The sequence below is a fragment of the Aethalodelphis obliquidens genome, unplaced genomic scaffold (genome assembly GCF_003676395.1).
Source record: "Aethalodelphis obliquidens isolate GAN/ISIS:26980383/991018 unplaced genomic scaffold, ASM367639v1 scaffold57, whole genome shotgun sequence".
In the NCBI taxonomy this organism is placed as follows: domain Eukaryota; kingdom Metazoa; phylum Chordata; class Mammalia; order Artiodactyla; family Delphinidae; genus Aethalodelphis; species Aethalodelphis obliquidens.
Genome location: NW_020838001.1, coordinates 292,492 through 313,244, shown reverse-complemented (window position 1 = coordinate 313,244; position 20,753 = coordinate 292,492). Strand labels below are relative to the sequence as shown.

At 49.9% G+C, this 20,753-nt stretch overlaps 1 protein-coding gene across 4 annotated transcripts in view; it reads left to right on the top strand.

Annotated features, from left to right (window-relative positions):
* Nucleotides 1-3,101: 3,101 nt before the first annotated feature.
* The window catches only part of DNAJC5 (DnaJ heat shock protein family (Hsp40) member C5), a 28,843-nt gene continuing 11,191 nt past the window's right edge, over nucleotides 3,102-20,753 (top strand). Inside the window, exon 1 of one of the 4 annotated variants that reach the window (XM_027086704.1) lies at nucleotides 3,102-3,306. The gene's annotated coding sequence lies outside the window, so the exon portion shown is untranslated. Of the gene's footprint in view, nucleotides 3,307-17,738; nucleotides 19,185-19,649; nucleotides 20,335-20,753 lie in introns of those variants that run through there. The other 3 variants (XR_003428634.1, XM_027086706.1, XM_027086705.1) reach the window with 3 other exon arrangements.

Here is a 20,753-nt window from a genome sequence, read left to right as displayed (position 1 = left end):
GGAGCCATGCAGGTGGGCACTGCAGCAAGAGGGTGTCCGGCCGGCCAGGATCCACCCCACTGAAGCGCTCGGGCCTGGCGTGAGAGCTGCTTGAACTCCTGAGGTCGTCCGGCTGCAGCTGTAACAGCTGTGGTGCAGGAAGGGCACCCGTGTCTTCGGCTGGGTGGGTGGGTGGAGGGGCTCGCTGAGAGGGGGGCGGACCTTGGGAAGAAGAGGGTCCCGTTCCTTGGGCCAACAGTGTGCGGCCATCTTCCCGTCCTCGTGGCCCCACTCTGCTGGGGCACCACGTGAAGGTGCCGACCACGGGTAGACAAGTCCTGGAGGAATGAGGCGGGGGGGGTGAGCTCAGGTGGTGCAGAGTGGGGAGCAGGGACCTGGGGGTGGAGTGCAGGGGTGCTGTGGAGAGGACTTCTCTGCTAAGTGTCTTAAGGTCCTCTGTGTACAGGATTCAAAAGTCAATACTGGGTGTGAGGCCCGCTCAAATGCGCCTGTTCCCTGTACACCCCCCACCTGCCCTGTACGATGACTCTTCACCCTCCCAGTGCTTTCTTCATGCAAAACCGAGCAACTACGAATGTGTATTCTCATTCCCTTCCCGTTCTTACTGAAAAGATGGCTTACAACTTCCTGCACTCTGCTTTTCCTTCTTAACGCTGTGCCCTGGAGTGCTAGCCGCACCACCCCCAAAACTGTTCTGGGGAGAGCCTCGCTCTGCACTGCCCTGGTGCTTCACATGTGTCCATTCCTGCTGTATTGGGTGTGCCCAGTGGGAAGTCCCTTCACTGGGAGCATCGGACGTCCTCTGGGGTCAGAGGGCACGGCTTGCCTGAGATGCAAGAGCAGGAAAGTTAATGGCTTCGAACTGTGTGCGACAAACGCCCCAGCCCGGCAGTGCCGCACGACATGAGGCGGCGCCAAGTGGAGAAAGCACCACCGCTGCCCCGCCAGCATGTACTCTCGTTGACGACGGAAGTGGGTTCCATGTGGTCTTCACTTACTCAGGACTTACATGCCTGTGGGTAAGAGTTTGCTAGGCTCTTGTTCTGGGGTACAAGGATGACCCTGACATGGACCTAGCCCTCAGGTGTTCCCCCTAAATAACGGACCCGTGAGATAAGCTTTGAGAGCCTGAAGGACTGTAGCAAGTGGTGGGGCTGGCATTGGAGGGCAGCCATGGCACCTGCTTCCCTGAAGTCTCAGTTTCCTCTCAAGGTGAGGATAAAGGCATCCACCTGGCCCAACTGAAGGGTCTGCAAAGCACAGGGCCGGACTGCAGCCACTGTCCATATTTGACAGTATTCTTCCTCATATTTTCTCCAAACAGGTTGGCTTGTTTGTTTATAGACATATTTGTAATAATGTACTTCTCTCTCTTTTTTTTTTTAACCGGTATATGCCCCTCTCACCGTTGTGGCCTCTCCCGTTGCGGAGCACAGGCTCCGGACGCTCAGGCTCAGCAGCCATGGCTCACGGGCCCAGCCCCTCCACGGCATGTGGGATCTTCCCGGACCAGGGCACGAACCTGTGTCCCCTGCATCGGCAGGCGGACTCTCAACCACTGCGCCACCAGGGAAGCCCTGTACTTCTAATATATATCGTGCATTTTGCTCATTTTACTTTCAGGAGCTATCACAAAAATTTTCAGTGCTATTAGGTAACCTTCGTATACATCTTATAACTATATTTTTCCATTTGAATGTGCTTATTTGTACAGTTGTGCAGGTTTCCATTTTCACTATTACAAATAACACCATCAAGAGCAGCTTGGTGCATACAACTTTTTCTGTATTGGGGAACATTTTCTTAGAAAGAATATCCCTAAAGTGGAACTAGTAGGTCAAGGAGGGACTCACTAAGGCCTGCTTCATTCATTCTTGCAGTGCCCAACACAGCTTCATTGTGAAATTGGTACCGGGTTCATTTGGTTCTCTCACTCCTGTGATTCGGGCCCGGGGTCTTTACTCCGTTTGAATCAGCAGACACTGACCTGGCCCTTCTGTTTCTTGGTTTTCAAAGGCCTTTTCGTGCCTGCTTGATGTTGCACAATTTAATGGCCGCCAGGCGACTTCCTGAGCTCTCTGCCACTTACAGGCCCTGCGCCTCGGACAAATTGGGCAGTTGAAGGCCGGCATGATAGCAGAGAGGTGTAAGAGGGCAGAGGTAGACGGGGCTGGAGCTTGTTGGCAAAGAGTTTGGATTTTACTCAACGTGTTTAGGGAGACTTGGATGTCATAAAGTTTCTGTGTTAAGAATATGACTCCGCTGAGTGGAAAATGGCCAGTGGGCAAGCATGGAAGTGGGGAGGCTGGCCAGAAAATCTGTTGGATGGCTTCTAGGATGAAAACTGGCACATACCGGTGTACCAGGCACAGAGCAGGCACTCAGTAAATGGTAGAACTGTTTCTGTCATAAGAAGTGATAGGGAAGGGTAACGAGCAGGTCTCCCCTCCCTCAGGGGGTCAGTGAGATGAGCAGTGGTCGTACCTGGACAGGGAGGGAAGTGAGTGGAAGTTGGTTCAACTGCCCTTTCAAGACATTGTAGGTGGTTCTGGGAGGGCCCGGACAATGGCGGCGGCACTTCGGTGATTGGGCAGGAAGGCAGGAAGTCGCATCTCTGCGCTGCACGGATGAGCAAACGTCAGTCCCAAACAGTGGCTCAGGGGCCGCCGGCCTCCTGGTCATCTCCCACCTGCTCCCTCTCCCGTTCTTTGACGAGAACAATTATGCGTTCTCAATCTTACGTAAAGCGCGGGGCAAACTCAGCTGCAAGACAAGTCCCCGCACCTCTTCAGGGCGGCTGGCCGCAGCACCTGCCGGCCCACCGGAGAGCACCTGACGCTCTGATGAACAGGCCCCGCCCCCGCGCTCGGCCCCGCCCCTGCGGGGCGGTGGGCGCTTCCGACTCCGCGGTGCGAGCTCCGCCCACAGCTCCCGGGGCCCCGCCCGTGGGCTGTCACTCGGGGCTCCGCCCCACTAGTGGGCGGAGCCTTCGCCCAGCCCTTTGGGCGCACGCTCGGCCTGCCCCTCCCGCGGCTCCGACCCGCCGGCGCCCACGTCCTCCCGGGAGCGCGCGCGCCGGTGCGGGTGCGTGCGTGAGCGTGCGTGAGCGTGCGCGCCCCCGCCGCCTCTGCCGGTGCTGCTCCCGCGCCCTCTGCCACTGCCCCCATCGCCGTCTCCGCTGCCGCCGCCGCCGCCGCCGCCGCCGAGTCCCGAGGCGCAGCCCCGGCTGAGGAGCGCGTCGGCCGGCTGCCCAGCAGCGCCGCGCAGGGAGGAGCGGAGCCGGCGGGCGGGCGGGCAGGCGGACAGGTGAGCTCGCGGCGGGCCGGTGGCCTCGCGTCAGGCCGGGCGGGCGGGCGGGGGTTCGGGGTGACGAGAGCGGAATGAGGAGGCGGGGGCGGGGCGCGAGATGAGGGTGACGGGGGGTGGGGTGAGGGGGTGCAGGGTGGCACGGCGCGGGGTGGCGGGGCCGCGCGCCAGGAGGCGGAAATGGCGACGACCCTCCCTCCCCCTTCCTTCCCCCCTCGGGACCGGGGGCGGCGGCGCGGCTGGAGGAGCGGTGGGAAGGCCCAGGCCGTGCGCCGCGGTCGGGCCACCGGGCCCGCGCTTGGGGGCGGCCAGAGACCCGACGTGCGGCAGCCAGGGCCCCCACCCCCCACCCCAGCGCAGCTCGCGCTCGGGGGCCGGGGTCTGCGCGGGGCGCCCCCGCCCCGGGGAGGGTCTTTGCGGTCCTGAGGGCCGAAAAGAGGGGCGCCGCCGGTCCAGCAGCCACGTAACCTGTGCCTGGGTCATTACGCTTATAGCTCGCGGAATTTAGCTTTGTTCCTTGACGCGCTGTAGATTAATCTCGCGGGTGAAAATCATCTGGTTTGTAAGAAAAAAATGTTTTCTCTGCTCGCGAGGACATCTGAAGCAGTGCCTTGTGTTGTAGTCTTACCGAGAGAGGGTTAGGAACTCATTCCCGTGGGTTCGAACTTGTTTGTGTTGAGCGGCTGGATCAGGGACTCGCTTTTTCATGTGCCTAAGAGATGAGTTCTCAAAATCCGCTCTGTTTTGCTATGCAGGAAAAGAAGCAAAAGTTTCTGTTTTGGTTTTCAGGTTCAGGTGTGATAGGGGTCATAGACTGAGAGGTGCTGTCCTGGACACCTTTGTCCTTACTAGTTGTCTGTTTAAAAACTACCTTGCTGACATCGACAGTTATACTGCCCCGTCTTACATCTGGTTGCCTGAAGGCAGAACTCTAGTCAAAGCTTCTGAGATTTTGTGTTCGTTTATTTGCTTCTCTCTTGTTAAACGTGGTGCTGAGTTTCAGGATCGAGGTGCCTGTCAGACTTTGAGAGATGAAATTGTGAGGCAGGACTTACGGGCTTTCAGAAACTTCCTGAGAGCGTGCAGCTCTCCTTCCACCTGTGTCAGGGTTGCGGGACTTGGGGCATCTCTGATGGCACTTGGCCAAGCCAGGGGCTGAGTGGCAGGTGCTTCCAGCAGCACGGGGCTCTGAGAGGCACACGTGTTGCAGGACCCCCATGCCTGGCCCCCTTGGCCCTGGTGAAGTCAGAGCAGCCAGGGGTTGTCCCGGTGAGCAGACACTAGAGAGGCACGTGGAGGAGACAAGGCCTTGCTGGGGGATCTCAGCTACGGAACCAGTGTGGCCTCGGATGGGGACCCTTGCGGGGCAGGGATGCCTGTCAGGCCACCCCCATCCTCTGTGACCAGTCTCCCTATCCCTGGCTCCCTGACTCACTCTGCGGGCCCCTCGCCACAGTGGCCTCTTTGCCAGGCTCTTAACAGACTCCTGTGCTCCGTCCCTGGCTCTACCCAGATCACTGGCGCCCTCACCCTTAGGCTCCGGGAGGGCAGGACTTCCCTTACTGCTTTACCTGGAATTTCAGCTCGCCACTTCCTGTTTCCTGTCTCCCTTTCCTGCTTAGTTTTCCCACAGCACTTCATTCTTCTAATGTCCTGTTTAATATATTTATTATACTTAATGTTTTACTGTGAGGTGAAGTCCACAGGGAGGCTGTTTTGTGCAAAGAACGGTGGCTGGCACGTACTGCGTGTCCAGGAAATACTGTTGGAATGAATGGAAGTGATGATTGTAGTAGCAGCTCTGCAATACAGTGACCGTGTCACTGGAAAGTCATTGTGGCTGAGTACTGAGTACTGTGGCTGGGTTCTGAGGGAGGTGTGTGGCAAGTCACCTCCCCTTTGGGAAAGGACAGCCAGTTAAGAGGAAGATCAGAAAGGTACTAGGATCTCCCTGTAAATCTTTTTGCAACTTTTAGTATATAGTTAGTGCAAAATAAAAAGTTTTTTGTCAGATCTACCACTGGTAATAATGTTTTTAGAAATTTTGTTTTTGATTAACCCCCCAGAAAGTAAAACCCACATGCTAGTCCCAAATACTCAGTGACATTTGTTATGTTTTGTTTATAAATTTATTTATTTGTTTGTTTGTTGCATCGGGTCTCAGTTGCGGCATGCAGGCTCTTCGTTGCGGTGTTCCGTCCTCTCTCTAGTTGTGGCGCGCAGGCTCCAGAGTGCGTGGGCTCTATAGTTGCGGCACACGCGGTCTCTGGTTGTGGCACGCAGGCTTAGTTGCCCCGCGGCACGTGGGATCTTAGTTCCCTGACCAGGGATCGAACCGGCGTCCCCTGCATTGCAAGACCGATTCTTAACCACTGGACCACCTGGGAAGTCCCGACATTTGTCGATTAAATGGGTGAGGTGGAGTAATCTGTTGGAACCACGTGAAAGTGAGCTGTTCTGAGGCCTGCTCTGAATCCTGATGTGTGACTGAAGGACTCAAGTCATTTCCAGAACCTTCACTCAGAGTGAATTTATGTTCTTGGTTTTTCATCGTATTAACGTGGTGCTGGGACTGAACAGATACTGCATGTTTCTTGGCCCTTTGTGTTCTTGAGTCCCCCTCACTCGTGGAGGAAGGATGGCTCTGTGCTCAGTGCTGAGCTACCCTGGAGACGTGTGCTTTTTGCTCAGTCTCAGACCTGGAACTTGAGGCCAGGCCTCTGCACTGGTTCCTGTGCTGACCGACCTGACACCACCAGGCAGAATCCCTAGCAGGCTGCTGCTGACCGTGCATCTCAGAGCCCAGGTGTGACGTGCTTGCCTTGGTCCTGGGCTGGAGAAGATGCTCAGTAGGTGTGGGATGAATGACTAAAATTGAGGCTGGGAGGCTGGAGTAAGGAGACGAGGTGGAATTTTATTTAAGGTGGGACTTTGCTTTTAAAGTCAGGAAATAAAATGAGCATGATTTTTTAAAAACATTTTTATTGGGGTATAATTGATTTACAAATGATTCTTTTTCTTTTTTTTTGACCACACTGCACAGCATGTGGGATCTTAGCTCCCCAACTAGGGATTGAACCCTGGGCTCCCTGCAGTGGAGGCCTAGAGTCTTACCCACTGGACCGCCAGGGAAGCCCCAAAATGGCATGATAGACACAGATATAATCACCCTTGAAAAATTCCTTTACTCTTTTATAAAGTACTTTGTACCAGGTTTGGAGCATACAGTGCTGTAGGCAAACCATATATCTCAGCCAGAGGGCAGCCAGTTTTCCAGTAAGGAAACAGACCCTGTGTCTTCAGGGGACAGGTGTGGAAGGTGACAACCTCCTCTTGCCCAGGAGGTGGACAGGAGACTGTTGGCTCTTGACGGTGCTCCCCATGCAGTAGTTAAAACTGCAGTGCTCCCCAAATGGGGCTTGTTTTTATGTTCTTATTGGACGGTCAGATCAGAGCATTCTTCAGCTGCAGACTCATCTCCTGCTCTGTCACAGTCCTTCCCTGTCTGTGTGTCAGCAGAATCTGTACTAGACTTTCCTTCCTGAGAGAGGACGAGACTCGGGCTCACATGATGGGGCCCCACTAAGATGAGGGTCATGGTACCTGCCCTTACTGCCTGTTGGGGGAGTACAGGAGATGGTAAGTGGGAAGGTATGTCATCAACTGCTTCCTAAGTTTAAGTGACAAAGATGCTGAAAAATGACAGTAGTCATATTTTATGAAAATGCTATCCCTCATTTAAGAGAACGAACTGTTGGGACTTCCCTGGTGCCCCAGTGGTTAAAACTCCAAGCTTCCAGTGCAGGGGGCGTGGGTTTGATCCCTGGTCGGGGGATCTAAGATCCCACATGCCGCGCGGTGCAGCCAAAAAAAAAAGAGAGAGAGAGAGAGAGAGAGAGCTGTTAATGCTGTTACTGTGCTGATAGCAAGGCAGTGCTCGGGTGGCGGCCTCCCCTGAAGAGGATTAACGGCAGCCTGTTATTGGCCACTCGAAATTCAACCCAGAGGATGTAAGGATTAGATCACCAAACAACTCTTACTTTTGATTTTGTCTTTCGTTGTCTTTGCATTAATTTTGTTAGAGGCCGTTGTATGGGTGAAATGGTATGTTCTCTTGGTTATTAGTACTTGCAGACATTTAATAGGTTTTGGTCTTTAGCAGGTAAGAGTTGTTTTAAATTCTAAGAGTTTTGCAAACATATTGGTAGCTCACATTGAAATTGCAGAAAAGAAGTACAGAATCTCATTCTCCAAAGAGAGAGTGTGTAGTGAGACCATGCATTCAGTGGGTGTCACTGAAAATGCCTTCGTAAGTGGTTTGCTTTTCAAGGGTTGTCCGTATACATCGAAGGTCCACTTCCCTCCAAAATCATACTCCATTGTAGGTGTATCTACAGCACTGGTTTTTAGAACTTAGTTCTGTGGCAGAAACCGTAGTCTTTTTTTCCTGACATTAAACCCGACTAATATTTTCAAATTTTGTGATACATTGTGAGTGATCAGTGAATATTTCTAGAATGTATGAGTGTAAATGAACCTCGTTCATCATCATGAGTTACTTATAATTTAATATATATTTTTTTTATTTTTGGCTGTATTGGGTCTTCATTGCTGTGCGCAGGCTTTCTCTGGTTGCAGTGAGCTGAGGCTACTCTTCTTTGCAGTGCGTGGGCTTCTCATTGTCATGGCTTCTCTCGTTGCAGAGCACGGGCTCTAGGCGCATGGGCTTCAGTAGTTGTGAGCGCAGGCTCAGTAGTTGTGGCGCACAGGCTTAGTTGCTCCACGGCATGTGGGATCTTCCCGGGCCAGGGATCGAGCCTGTGTCCCCTGCATTGGCAGGCGGATTCTTAACCACTGCACCACCAGGGAAGCTCCGAATTACTTATAATTTTATTGTGCTTTTAATTTCTCTGCACTGAACATGTAACACCAGAAAACATGGCGGTGTACATGGTGAAATGTGCAGTCATTTGGCGTCTCCATTGCTGTGTTCTGAGGAATTCTGTGCCAGTTGGTTATAAAGTTGCAAGCCTGGAAGTCAGAGGATTGGAATGCTGACTTGCTACCCTGCCGGCTGAGCCCCGCCCTGGCTATCTCTGGGATGGCCAGCCCCTTTCTTAGAGAGCTCTCTCTGCCCTTCATCTCTGTTCTTTTCACTGGGTGGAGTGAAATGTGTTATAGTGAAGCCATCAGAACTGAGTTATCCTGTACTGTCTGGCCCTGTGGTGCTTCAGAGGTAATGAATTCAGGCGCTGGGGGTCCAAGACCATAGGCTCCGCGTCACAGCCCCGACTGAGCTGGACCGGGCTCTGCAGAGGGAGCATGTGCCACTGCCTGGCTTTTAGGTTTTTTTCCTTCTGTTATTGGAAGGGATTAGCACAGCAGATGTTTGGTTTGTAGTTAGGTGGTCTCAGTGAATCTTCCTTGACTGAAAAGGAGTGTCTTTAATTGTGAGAGGGTTTCTCTAAGATAAATAATGAAAAATTCTAGGTCAGAGAATACAGACTTTATTATTTTTGCCATATATTGCTAAATTTATATTTCCTCCGGCAGTGTGTGTCTTTTCTTCTTCACCTACACAGGATTTTAACACTTTATATTTTGCTGCTAATTTAGCTACTGCTGTAGGGTTTGATAATAAAATGTGAGATTTTTTTCAGCCAGTTGCAATAAATTTTGCTGTGTCCTTTAAAATAAGAATTTTAAGTAAGTTAAGAAATAAAGAGTGATAATTTAGTGATAAATAGGCTTTTTAAGATGCGTGAGACCAGGCCACATCTGGTTTTTTGGGTTTTTTTTTAATTGAAAAAGAAGTTGTATTCTGGGTAACAATTTTTACTGGACTGTATTTACCTGATACTTTGAATCATGAGGCTCATCACAAGTAAAGCTGAAATATTTTAACGCAATTTAATGGCCCAGTTTCATTTTGAGATGAAACTAGAACGTCTACAATTTAAGGATTGTCTATGAAGTATTTCTTAACTTGTCGAAGCATAGTTGTCTGTTGGAAACAGTTTGTTTTCTTCTAAAATTCGCTTAGAGGATGCCTCCCCTCCCCCTACGGCAAACCCTCTGAAGCAGTCTGCTTGCCAGCAGGCCAGGGTTGCTAAATACGCATCCGCCGTAATCCCCAGGACAGCCGTGCAAGGTAGCTGTTATCCAGTTGTGTGGATGAGGAAAGTGCGATTCACGTATTTTCTCTGGTATGAAAGTGTGGTATTGAAGAATAAGCACAAGTAATGCTGTCACACACCTTAAAATGACAACACAGAATTTACCTCTTAAAATGCTGTTTCTGTTGGTGACGTTTTCTCTTGCATCATCCTGCCTGGTTGGGTGACCCTAACTGACTGTTACCAACAGCATCCTTCTCCCTGGTGTGTAGTATCCACGTGACTCCCACACTTGTTTCACCTGCCCCTGTCCTTTCTTTTATAAAAATTGATTCGTGACAAGGGTAACTGTAACCCATTATCTGAGGGGGCTGTCCTGGTGGCCGAGTAGGCCAGCCTGTCCAGCCAGCTCCTAACACCATCTCATCCTCACTTAGGCTGGTGGACTGCAGTGCACGTAGGCGTTAGGGGCACTCTTGGACCTGCTCTCCTCTGGGGGAGCTGTGCAAACCTTCATAAGTGTCTGTGATCTACCTTTTACTTGTGGCATTCCTTAAACTGCTCACAGAGTCGCAGTGTCGTGAGGCAGACCTGTCACTTCATCAGACCCCCCTGCTGCTCCCTGGAGTGGGCAGGGGTCTTTGTCCTTTCCTCACCCCAGAATGACCATCCAGCTTACGAACAGCTCGCCTCTTTGGTCACAGGGGCAGAGCGTGTTTCAGCGAGTAGCAGCTCGGTACAGCCTTACCTGATTAGATGCCTGCCCTGTAAAGCCTTGAAGACAGGACTTTTCCTATATTTTTAAAAGGCAAACGACAATAAGGCAAATCAGTGAAGTACGGATTTTACATCTAAAATGTATGCAACAATAATTAATATTAGTGTTCAAGCTGAGAGTCAAATAAAGTATAACCTACATAACTTTTATTCACCATTATAAACTTTGTATGTGTATATATTTTAGTTTAAAAACACAGTAAAGGGTTAACACAGTACCTTATTTAGATAAGGCTTGTAGGTTAGTACAAGAAAATAAGTTATTTGTGCTCAGGGCAGGGAAAAATTACTCCGCTTTGCGACATGGTTACTGAGAATCTGTCGAATCGTACAGCACTTGGAGTCAGGTGTGAACCTGAATCCCAGTCCTGCTGATCCCTGGCACAGAGGCCTCCAGATGACCCCGTTTCTGGGCCTTAGTCTTCTCATCTGTAAGTTGGAGGCAGTAACAGTAACGGCTCGTGTAAATCTTGTACCCGCCACTGTTCTCTACATTTCACACGACTCGATCACGGACACACTGTGCCAGGCTGTCTGCAGCCCCACTGGACGAAGAGGAGATGAAGCTGTTGAGTAACTGCCCAGGTCACTGAGCCCATGTGTCGCAGAGCCAGGCTCCAGCCCAGCCAGGTAGCCCAAGAGCTACACTCTCATCACCCACTGGACTGGGCACCTGCCCCACAGGCTTCTTGGTCCGGAGCATGTGTGCCCCTAAGTGCCTGCACATGGTAAGCACTCCCTAGGTTGTAGGTACCATGTTGGTAAAATTACAGCAGTAATCGTAAGTTCTGTCACCAGTACAACTGTGATAGCATGTGCAATGCGTGTGTCTTGACACGCTTCTGACATCAGGCGTCTCTCTACACTTGGCTCGTCCTGGGGTAATTCGTGCAGCTCATACTTGATTTAGTACTAGAATGGTTGGTTTTGGTCATCGTTGCAGGGTCCATTGCTTCATCAGAGGCAGTCAGTCCAGCAGTGGGAACCCTGGCGGCCCCCTCCCCAGGGCTTTCACATGGGGCAGCCCTGGCTGGGGCGTCCCAGTGCAGCGCGGTTTCCAGTGGATGCGTTTCGGGACACATTCCTGCTGGAGACACAGAAGACGTCGTGGCTGCATCTGCTGCGCTTGATGAACTTCGACCCGCTATGTGTATCTTAGGCTTCTGCTCATTCTGGAGTTGGAGCGTCCAGTCCCCTCCCTGGGGGCGGAGCTGCCCCCAAGCTGGTGGGTCGTTGGGTTGTCAGTGTCACACACTGCACTGCTCTGAGCCTGTGGGCTCTCCCGGGAGCGTTAAGTAGGTCTCTTAGCCTACGTGCTTCTGTGTGACCGTGACTTTGTTCACAAGTATTTTCATGTGATATTCAAAGTTGAGGATTTGAATGTCGTGATGGTCTCTAGATAGTAAGAAATCCTTCCTGGTAAACATTCACGAGAGTGGACTTGCACCTGGTTGCCAGTCAGCGTTACGCCCTTTCTGTCACGATACAGATACCTCCGGTTCTCCAGTCTATCTGCTGATCCGCAGGCCTGGTCCGCGGAGGGCCAGGGGCGGCAGGTGGCTGCCTGGGTTGAAGGGTGCCTGTGACTTCAGTACCTGAGGTTGTAGGGGTTGTGAGGTTAGAACACCAACACCCAGAAAGCTCCCGTGCTCATTACTTTTATAAGAAATACTTTTGCCTTCCACTGTCTAGTTTCATATTTAGCTTTGAGAAGAGGTTAAGGTTTTCTGGCAATGTTTGGCCATAGCACTGGTCTTCCTAGAATCTCTTTCTGCAGCCTTGTGCATAGGTGAGTACCTGTTGGCCCCAGTGCTGTGATGATGGAAATGTCACCTGTGTCTGTCGGTCATGTTCTGGTGTCAGGGTTCCAGCTTGTTTTAGGCGCGCTTTACACAGAGGCAGCGTCGCCCTGTTGTTTGCACCTCAGGGATGCTGGGCAGGCAGGACCAGGAGGGCCGGCTCGGAAGTGGGGCTCTCCCGTCCACATTGGGCCACAGGCAGCCTCCGCTCTGAGTCACAGGCTTTTGAGAATGTTCAGTGTTTTTTTTGACTCTCCTTGTATTCAGACACATAGTTAGAGTTGTTTTGCTCAACTTCTGACCTTTTCCTTTTGACTGACTGTATGTAAGCATTAGTTTATGAAAGAAAATCCTTATTTGGTTTCTGGACGTAAGTCACTACTGATAAAATTAATTCCATAGACCGTACTGAATGCTCGGCCGGTACTGGGGCAGTCGCTCAGTTTATACCTCAGAAGGGCTTAGGGTGCGGCCATGCTGGGGCCTTTCAGCTGCCCCGGGGGTGTCTGCTGAGCCCTTGCTGGTCAGCCTTGTGCTCCCTCTGTGAGGGCCGAGGGTTCAGTGTCTTTAGTACTGGAATACATGCTCTTTTTGTGACCAAGCATTGTGCTTATTGTTAGGTGAAAGTGCTACTTAGTTACTGTTCTTTGGTAGGCTGGCCCGTCTGCCTGGGGTTTAGACCCATTCTCTCTGGTGCTTTGATGATTGGCGGGGAGCCCTTCTTAAACACGGATCCGTTTGACTCTAATGCTCTCTCTTTTTCTTAAGGCTTGGCATCACTGTTGCTTTTTATTTTTCTTAGAATTAAGGAAGAAAGATGGCATCTTTAGGGGTTCCTCTATTTTCCTGAAGAATTTAGGAATTCTTTACGTTTGGAATTCATTTTAAGTCAGGAGTAAAGGGAACGGACGACTGTGAGACTCAGCATCGTCCCTTTTACCCCTTCCATGTTTGTTGACTCTTGCTTATAATTCTTCAGATATGTCTGTGGAGGCCATTGGTGGCCGTTTCCTTCTACTCTGCAGTGCATTAATCTTTTCCTTCTGGAACAGATAATGAGTTCGGAGTCACGCATTCAAACCACTGGTTTTCCACCGTGTTCTGAGTGTGTCCCCAGCACCGGTAGGAGTTGGCCCTCCTGAGGGGGTGAAGTGCCCCAGACCCAGCTGGTTCTTTTTTTTTTTTCCCCTAATATTTATGTATTTATTTATTTATTTGGCTGCTCTGGGTCTTAGTTGCAGCAGGCATGCGGGATCTAGTTCCCTGACCAGGGGTTGAACCTGGGTCCCCTGCATTGGGAGCGCGGAGTCTTAGCCACTGGACCACCAGGGAAGCCCCCACGCCCCCAGCTGTTTCTTGAATGTCCTTTTTCCAAGGTTCATCATGGATTTTAAATGACGCTTCCTTCAAAGGAGAGAGGTCAGCTGTCTTTGGAACACCAGTTGTACTTTGTCTTTAGTATCTTTATTTTCAGTGAAGTTTTTCTTCTGTGGGGCCAGGCCCCAAGTGTGGGAGGCTATGCAGCCGTGCCCGCACCGGGCTGCACCCCATCCCCTCCCCGAGGTGCTGGCTCACGGTCACTGAATCGCACCTCACGCCTGTGTCCCGACCCATCACCTGGCGGATCGCCTGTTCCTTCTGTCCTGACCCGACGTAGCAGCGTCTCCGTCCTCCTGTCCCAGCGTAGCTGCGCTTGCCCCTTGTCCCCTGTGTGGCAGGACTTGGTCCCGCGCCAGCAGCAGCATGCGTTGCCCGCTCGCTAACTGCAGGGGTCGGCCTTTCTTCCTCTCTTCCCTTCTCCTCCTCTGACTTTCATTTGTCCTTTTACTTTTACACTGTCAAGAGAAATTTACATTGTGTTTTGTAAACATAAGGTGCTTGTCTGTAAGTTTATTGCTGAAAATCCATAAATTGTTTACGTTATTCCCACTTGTGGAAACCACGTTCGTTACAGAGCCTGGACCCTGCTCTGATGACGTTTTCTTCCTAGAGTAGTGCCTCTCTCTCCCCAGGTTCCTAACAGCCTTTTTCTTACATTATTAGCCTTTTTCTTAACTTCTGTATTTTCAGACTACCCATGGTACGGTGTATTATCGTTGTGGCCTGGAACTTTCTTTACTCCGGGCACTCTGTCCTCCTACCCCTGGCAACACAGCGGCTTTCAAGGCTGCCTGTCCAGCCACGTTCCTGCGATGACCAGCAGCGGGCAGGGAGGCTGGAGCACCTCCATGGCAGCCCTGGAAACCTCTGCATCTCGGAGGGGCATCCCCAGAGACAGTGAGAGGCCCTGGTGTGGCCTTCCCACCACGGCCTGTCCCCAGGGGACACAGGGGGCAAACCTGTCTGCACACCAGGAGGTGTGGCTCATGGGATTACCCGCTCATCGCTTTTATTTTATTTATTTTTTTATGTTTTAGTTTTATGGTCCCGAGGCGTGTGGGATCTTAGCTCCCCGACTAGGGATCGAACCCACACCCTCTGCATTGGAAGGCGAAGTCTTAACCACTGGACCGCCAGGGGAGTCTCTGTTCATTGCTTTTAAACCCACCTTGTCTTTGTAATGGATGCTTGTATTAAAATATGATTGTTTTAAGTATTACTTAATGATGTGTGTAGAAGTAACAGAATTTGTAGCTTTTGTAAAAATTTTTGAGACTGCCTCAGGTAATTTTGGAGGTTTTTGAATAAAGTACTCTCAGAATGGAACCAGATAGAGAGTCCTCACCACCACCCATAATCCTCCCCTGTGGAAGTTAGAGTGCACCTGCAGGTCCCAGGGGAAGACTGGACATGCTGTGGGGGCGTCTGGGACTTCGGGGCTGGCATTGCTCAGACGAGTGATGCTGGTCTGTGTCTCATGCTGGGCCCAGGTTAACCCCAGATGGAGCGGATGACCTGTGGGTGACAAAACTTTAGAATGAAGTGTAGGAGAATTCGCTTTGGATTTTGGGATGGAGAAGGATTTATTGAACAAAAAAGAGAAAAAATACGTTCACACAGATTTGATATATTCAGTTACATTAAATTGTGAGAGGGAATTCCCTGGCAGTCCAGTGGTTAGGACTCCGCGCTTGCACTGCAGGGGGCACGGGTTCAATCCCTGGTCAGGGAACTAAGATCCCGCATGCTGTGCAGTGTGGCCAAAAAAAAAGAAAAAGTGAGAGATCTGTTGCATGATAATGTGCAAATAGGTAACACTACCCAAGTGTACACGTAGGAGTGGTTAAGGTGGTCAGTCCTGTAGTTTTTACCACAATAGAAAAATGTATGAACTTGTGTTCATGATAAGTAAAAAGAGATGGGTGGGAAATCGGGAAGGCTGGGGGCCCCCATCATTGTGGGGTGTGGTCATCTGGGTAGCGGTTGGCCTGCCCCTTCTCTGGGACCCTAAAGTTCCACTTGTAGGTACACACCCTACAACAGTTCTTCCTAATCTGTTTGTGGTGAAGGATCAGATTTTATTTGTTTTCATTTCCATTGTGTCACAGGCTGATACTTTTGTAAACTACAATGAAAATGACTAGCTAGAAGAATAAGTTGCAAACAAAACAAAAAAATGCAAGCCCAGATTTTTTTCTTTTTACGTTTTTAAAATAAACATACAGTAAAATTGACCTTTTTTTTTGATGTACGGTTCTCTTGAGTTTTAATACATAGAGATTTGTGTAACCATCACCCTGCTCAGGCTGTGGAACACGCTCATCCGTACCCACCCCCCACGCCCACAGCATCCACTGTTCTGCTCTCTGTAGGTATAGCTGTCTTTTCAAGAATGTCACGTACATGGAATCATAGAGCTTCTAGCCTCTGCGGCCAGCCTCTCTCACTCAGCCCAGTGTTACTGAGAATCCTCCACGTTGTGTGATGGACGCTTCGTTCCTTTCTGCTGCCGAGTGGTGCTCCCTTGTGTTCACCTTCCAATTTGTTATCCTTTCACAGGGACATATGTGTTGTTTCTGGGTTTAGCGATTATAAATATTCATGTACAGGTTTTCCATGTGAACATTAATTCCCGTTCCTCTTGAATAAATGCTCAGGAGCGGGATGGCTGGGTCACGTGAAAGCCTGTCTTTAACTTTATAGGAAACTTCCAGCTCTCTTCCAGAGTGGCTGCCCCGTTTGGTGTGCCACCAGCAGTGTACGGGTCTAGCCACTGGGTGTTGTCTGGTTATTTTTTAAGCCATTCTGATACATATGTAGTGGTATCTCATTGTAGTTTGAAGTTGCATTTCCCAAATGGGTAGAGATGTTGAGTATCTTCTCCTGTGCTTATTTGCTATTGCTTTGACAGTTGGGTAAGTTTTGCTGTCAACTTCTGCCCTTAGCACTAACCTGAGCTGGTAGGGCATCACCCCGTGCCCGGCACTGGCCTAGAGAAACTGTAGGTGGGAATTGCTCAGAAGGTTCAGAGGACCCCAGTAATAGCAAAACCTGGGAATGACCAGGCATCTTCCAGTAGAAGAATGGATTGACAAGTTGTGGCCTGTTCCCAAAATGGAATTTGTCCAGTACTAGGAATGAGTGAATTATAGATATATCCAGCAATTTGGGAGAATCTTAGAAATATATTGAGTTTCAAAAACAAGTCACGGGCCAAAAAAAACAAGTCCCAGAAGGCTGCATACACAGTGTTAAGACCATTTGTTTTTTAAACAAGGTCTTATTTATTTATTTACTTGTGGATGCATTGGGTCTTCATTGCTGCACATGGGCTTTCTCTAATCGTGGCAAGGGGGGCTACTCTTTGTTGCGGTGCGCGGGCTTCTCATTGCTGTGGCTTCTCTTGTTGCAGAGCACAGGCTCTAGGCGCACGGGCTTCAGTAGTTGTGGCTCGCGGGCTCTAGAGCGCAGGCTCAGTAGTTATGGCACATGGGCTTAGTTGCTCCGTGGCATGTGGGATCTTCCCGGACTAGGGCTCAAACCCGTGCATTGGCAGGCGGAGTCTCCCCCCCGCCCCCCCGCCCCGTACGCGGGCCTCTCACTGCTGTGGCCCCTCCCGTCGCGAAGCACAGGCTCCGGACGTGCAGGCTCAGCGGCCACGGCTCACGGGCCCAGCCGCTCCACGGCATGTGGGATCTTCCCAGACCGGGGCACGAACCCGTGTCCCCTGAATCGGCAGGCGGACTCTCAACCACTGTGCCACCAGGGAAGCCCAACAGGTGGATTCTTAACCACTGTGCCACCAGGGAAGCCCAAGACCATTTTTTTAAGCTGAAAAAATTAAAACTAAATAGTGTTTAGGGAGAAACATATGAGGTAAATTTCTTTAAGCAAGGGATTGTAATAAACATTGCTTCAGGGTAATAATGTATATGGGGAGAATGCAGGAAGTTTCAAAATTATTGGTAATTTTCTAGTTTTTAAATTGAAGGATGGGATCATGGTGTTTATTTTATCATGATGCATCATGACTTATATGTGCCATATCTTCCTTTCTGTGTATCAAATATTATATAAAATATTTAAAACAGAACCAAGGGACTTCGCTGGTGGCTCAGTGGATAAGACTCTGCACTCCCAGTGCAGGGGGCCCAGGTTCGCTCCCTGGTCAGGGAACTAGACCCCACATGCATGCTGCAACTAAGAGTTTGCATGCCACAACTGAGGAGCTCACGTGCTGCAACTAAGGAGCCCGCCTGCTGCAACTAAGACCCGGCGTAACCAAGAAAGGAAGGGAGGGAGGGAGGGGGATTAAAACAAAAACAAAAACAAAAACAGAACCAAATAGCCTTCCTTTTAAGACGTTTTCAAATCTGTTCTTCCAAAGTTGGCATATGATTTTTTTCTGCAATAGTAGGTTGAATTCAACAGCAACTCTTCATAAACATTCAGTGCGTGCTGATTTTACACACGGAGATACAAGAGTCAGAATACACGTCTCTTTCCCCTGCAGATGTTTAAGTCTTCTGAGGAGCATAGGCGTGCCCTGTGAGCACAGGGATTTTTGTCCATTTTATTTACTTTGTTCACTGCTAAATCCCCAGCTTTGAGAGCAGAGTGTGGCACATGGCAGGTGCTTCCTAAACATTTGTTGAACAAATAAACAACACACAGACATATGCTCAAGGCTCAGGATGGCTGCATAGAATGTGATGGGTTCTGCTGTACATCCGTGGATCCCCACCAGGGATCTCGCTTCACAGTCGGAGGTCTCAGTAGGGGTTCCACGTAGGAGTGGGCAGGACGTTGAGGAGACCCCAGGTGCTCAGGGTTGGCAGCACTGCCTCTGCCTAAGAGCGAGCTGTCAGGCCGTGAGGCCCAGTGGGCGCAGTGGCAGGAAGAGGCTGGTGTCAGACAGGGTCTGTGTCCAATAGGACCTTGTAGGGCAGGCCCGGGAGCTGGGATTTGATGCTGCAGCCAGTGGGCTGTTGGGGAAGGACCTGAGTGGGGTGGTGACAGGAGTAGAGCCGTGCTTTACAGACTTGTCCTGGCGGCAGTGAGGGAGGACAGACTGCGTATGCTCCAGAAAAGCCTCCCCCTTTACCGGACCCCTGCCTCTTGGGGTTGGCGAGCTTTGACTGGTTTGAAGCCCATTTTTCCCTGCTCGTGTGTGGCTTGGCTGCCCCGCAATGTGGAGGAGCCCCAGTACTCTTCCTAGCAGCACCAGGACGCACTACAGATTTGCAGAATGTGCCCATTGTTTGTTTTTAAAGGTATGTGTTACTAAAAATGACGCAGCCTGAAGGTCAGGACCTAACCCTCCTGGGGCCAAGGCTGGGAGCATAGCTGGGATGGCAGTTCCTGAGTTAATAGCAGGTGTAGCTCAGGTAGATGTGGCTGCTCCCCAGGTGCTGACATGGGCCTCGGGGATGCCTTTGAAATTTAATCGAAACGGGTTTAGGAAAAACCAAAATGCTGAGGTGCTACCTCAAATAGCAGACGTGACATTTCCTGGTGGTCCAGTGGTTAGGACTTGGCGCACTCACTGCTGTGGCCCGGGTTCAATCCCTGATCGTGGAACTTAGATCCTGCAAGCCACACAGCGCAGCCAAAGAAATAGAAAACAAAACAAATAACAGGTGCTGGACTCCTGGACTCCTCAGGCAAAGACAAGTCACCACCTCAGCACAGCTGGCCTGTTCCTGGACCTTGAGGCTGGCAGCAGAGGACACCTGGTTTCCCCCGTGACCCTCTAGTGGAGCCTCCTCACGGCGTTGAGCTTGGAGCTGTGTGCCTGTGGTGCCAGGTATTGGGGAGATGGGGGAAATCGAGGGAAGCAGAAGACAGGTCACAAGACAATGGGAGAAACCAACTCTGGGGAGGGGAGAGCGCTGACCAGGTGCAAAGGGGATGGTCTTCAGTTTGTCACTTGTGGGACATTATTTTTAGGATGATTTTTTTTCCCGCTTTGGAAAAATGTTTATTTCTTTTAAATCATTAAAGTATACCCGATCACTATAGAAAATTAAGAGGGATAAACAACAAGGTCCTACTGTATAGCACAGGGAACTATATTTGATATCCTGTGATAAACCATAATGGAACAGAATATGAAAAAGAATGTATATATATGTATAACTGAATCACATTGCTGTACAGCAGGAATTAGCACATTGTAAATCAACTATACTTCAATGAAATAAATTTTAAAAAATAAAATTAGAATAAACCTCAAAAAAAGAAAATTAAGAAAATAAAATATTAAGACTTTTGAAAAAAGTTGATTTTAATGATTTAAAAACCCCACAAAACCCGATTCTTTCTCTCTCCCCTTCACTGTCTTCCACAACCTTTCTGCTTGACAGGAGCCTCCTAGATGCATTTCCCAATATCACACGTGCTAAGAATGAAGTCAGATCTGTCCGTTTGCAGTTCAGGTCACTCTCTTAGTTACAAGACCGTGTCCCAACTGAGCATGAAACTTAAAAGTGCGTATTTCCTGGCAGTGGGTAGTTTCTAACTAGAATGTTAACTTTTGAAACGTGTGTGAAAATGATGTAGAAATTTACATGTAATAATTTTTGTGCTTGGACAGCATTTATTTCATTTTCTGACTCAAAATTATAAAATACCAGTTTGAATCATGTTCATAGCAGCTGTTTTATTCTTAAAGGGCCAGATGTAAGTATTTTCAGCTACCTGGTGACACAGTCTCTGCTGAGAGCAGCCACAGAATGACAGACAAACGGATGTCTTTCTGTGTCTCCATGGAAGTTGTAAAAACAGGCAGCCTGCCATCACAGAGTAGAGAATTTTATGTTTCATTTGGTTCTCTCGTAGTATCTAATTCATGTTGAGAACAGATCACGTTAATTACAACGGCTGCTCTGTTTCCTGCAGGTAAACTTGACATACAGTGAAAGGCACAGATCTTAACTGGATTTCAGTGAGCTTTGGTGTGTACACTTGTGAGACCACTCTTGCATTTAAATTAAGAGTATTCCTGTCTCCTAGGAGGTCCCCTTACCTCCCTGAAACAGTCGCTTTTCTGGTTTATATCACGACCTTGTTTTTCCTGTTCCTAATATTTGTATAAATGGAGTCAGTTTGTGTTTCTTAGCTTGTTTGCGTAACACATTGTGTTTGAGATTTATTGGTTTCATTGCTTTGTCAGTATGTTATCCTTCTTTTATTGGTTAGTAGTGTTCTGTATAGAACGGACCAGAAGTTGTCCGTCCTTGTGCTGCTGACCCTGTGTGGCGTTTGCTTTTCTTAGAGCTCCGCGCTGCCTGCTCACATGGGGTGCGTCTCCCCCCCCTGCTCACATGAGGTGTGCGTCTCCCCCCCTGCTCACATGAGGTGTGCGTCTCCCCCC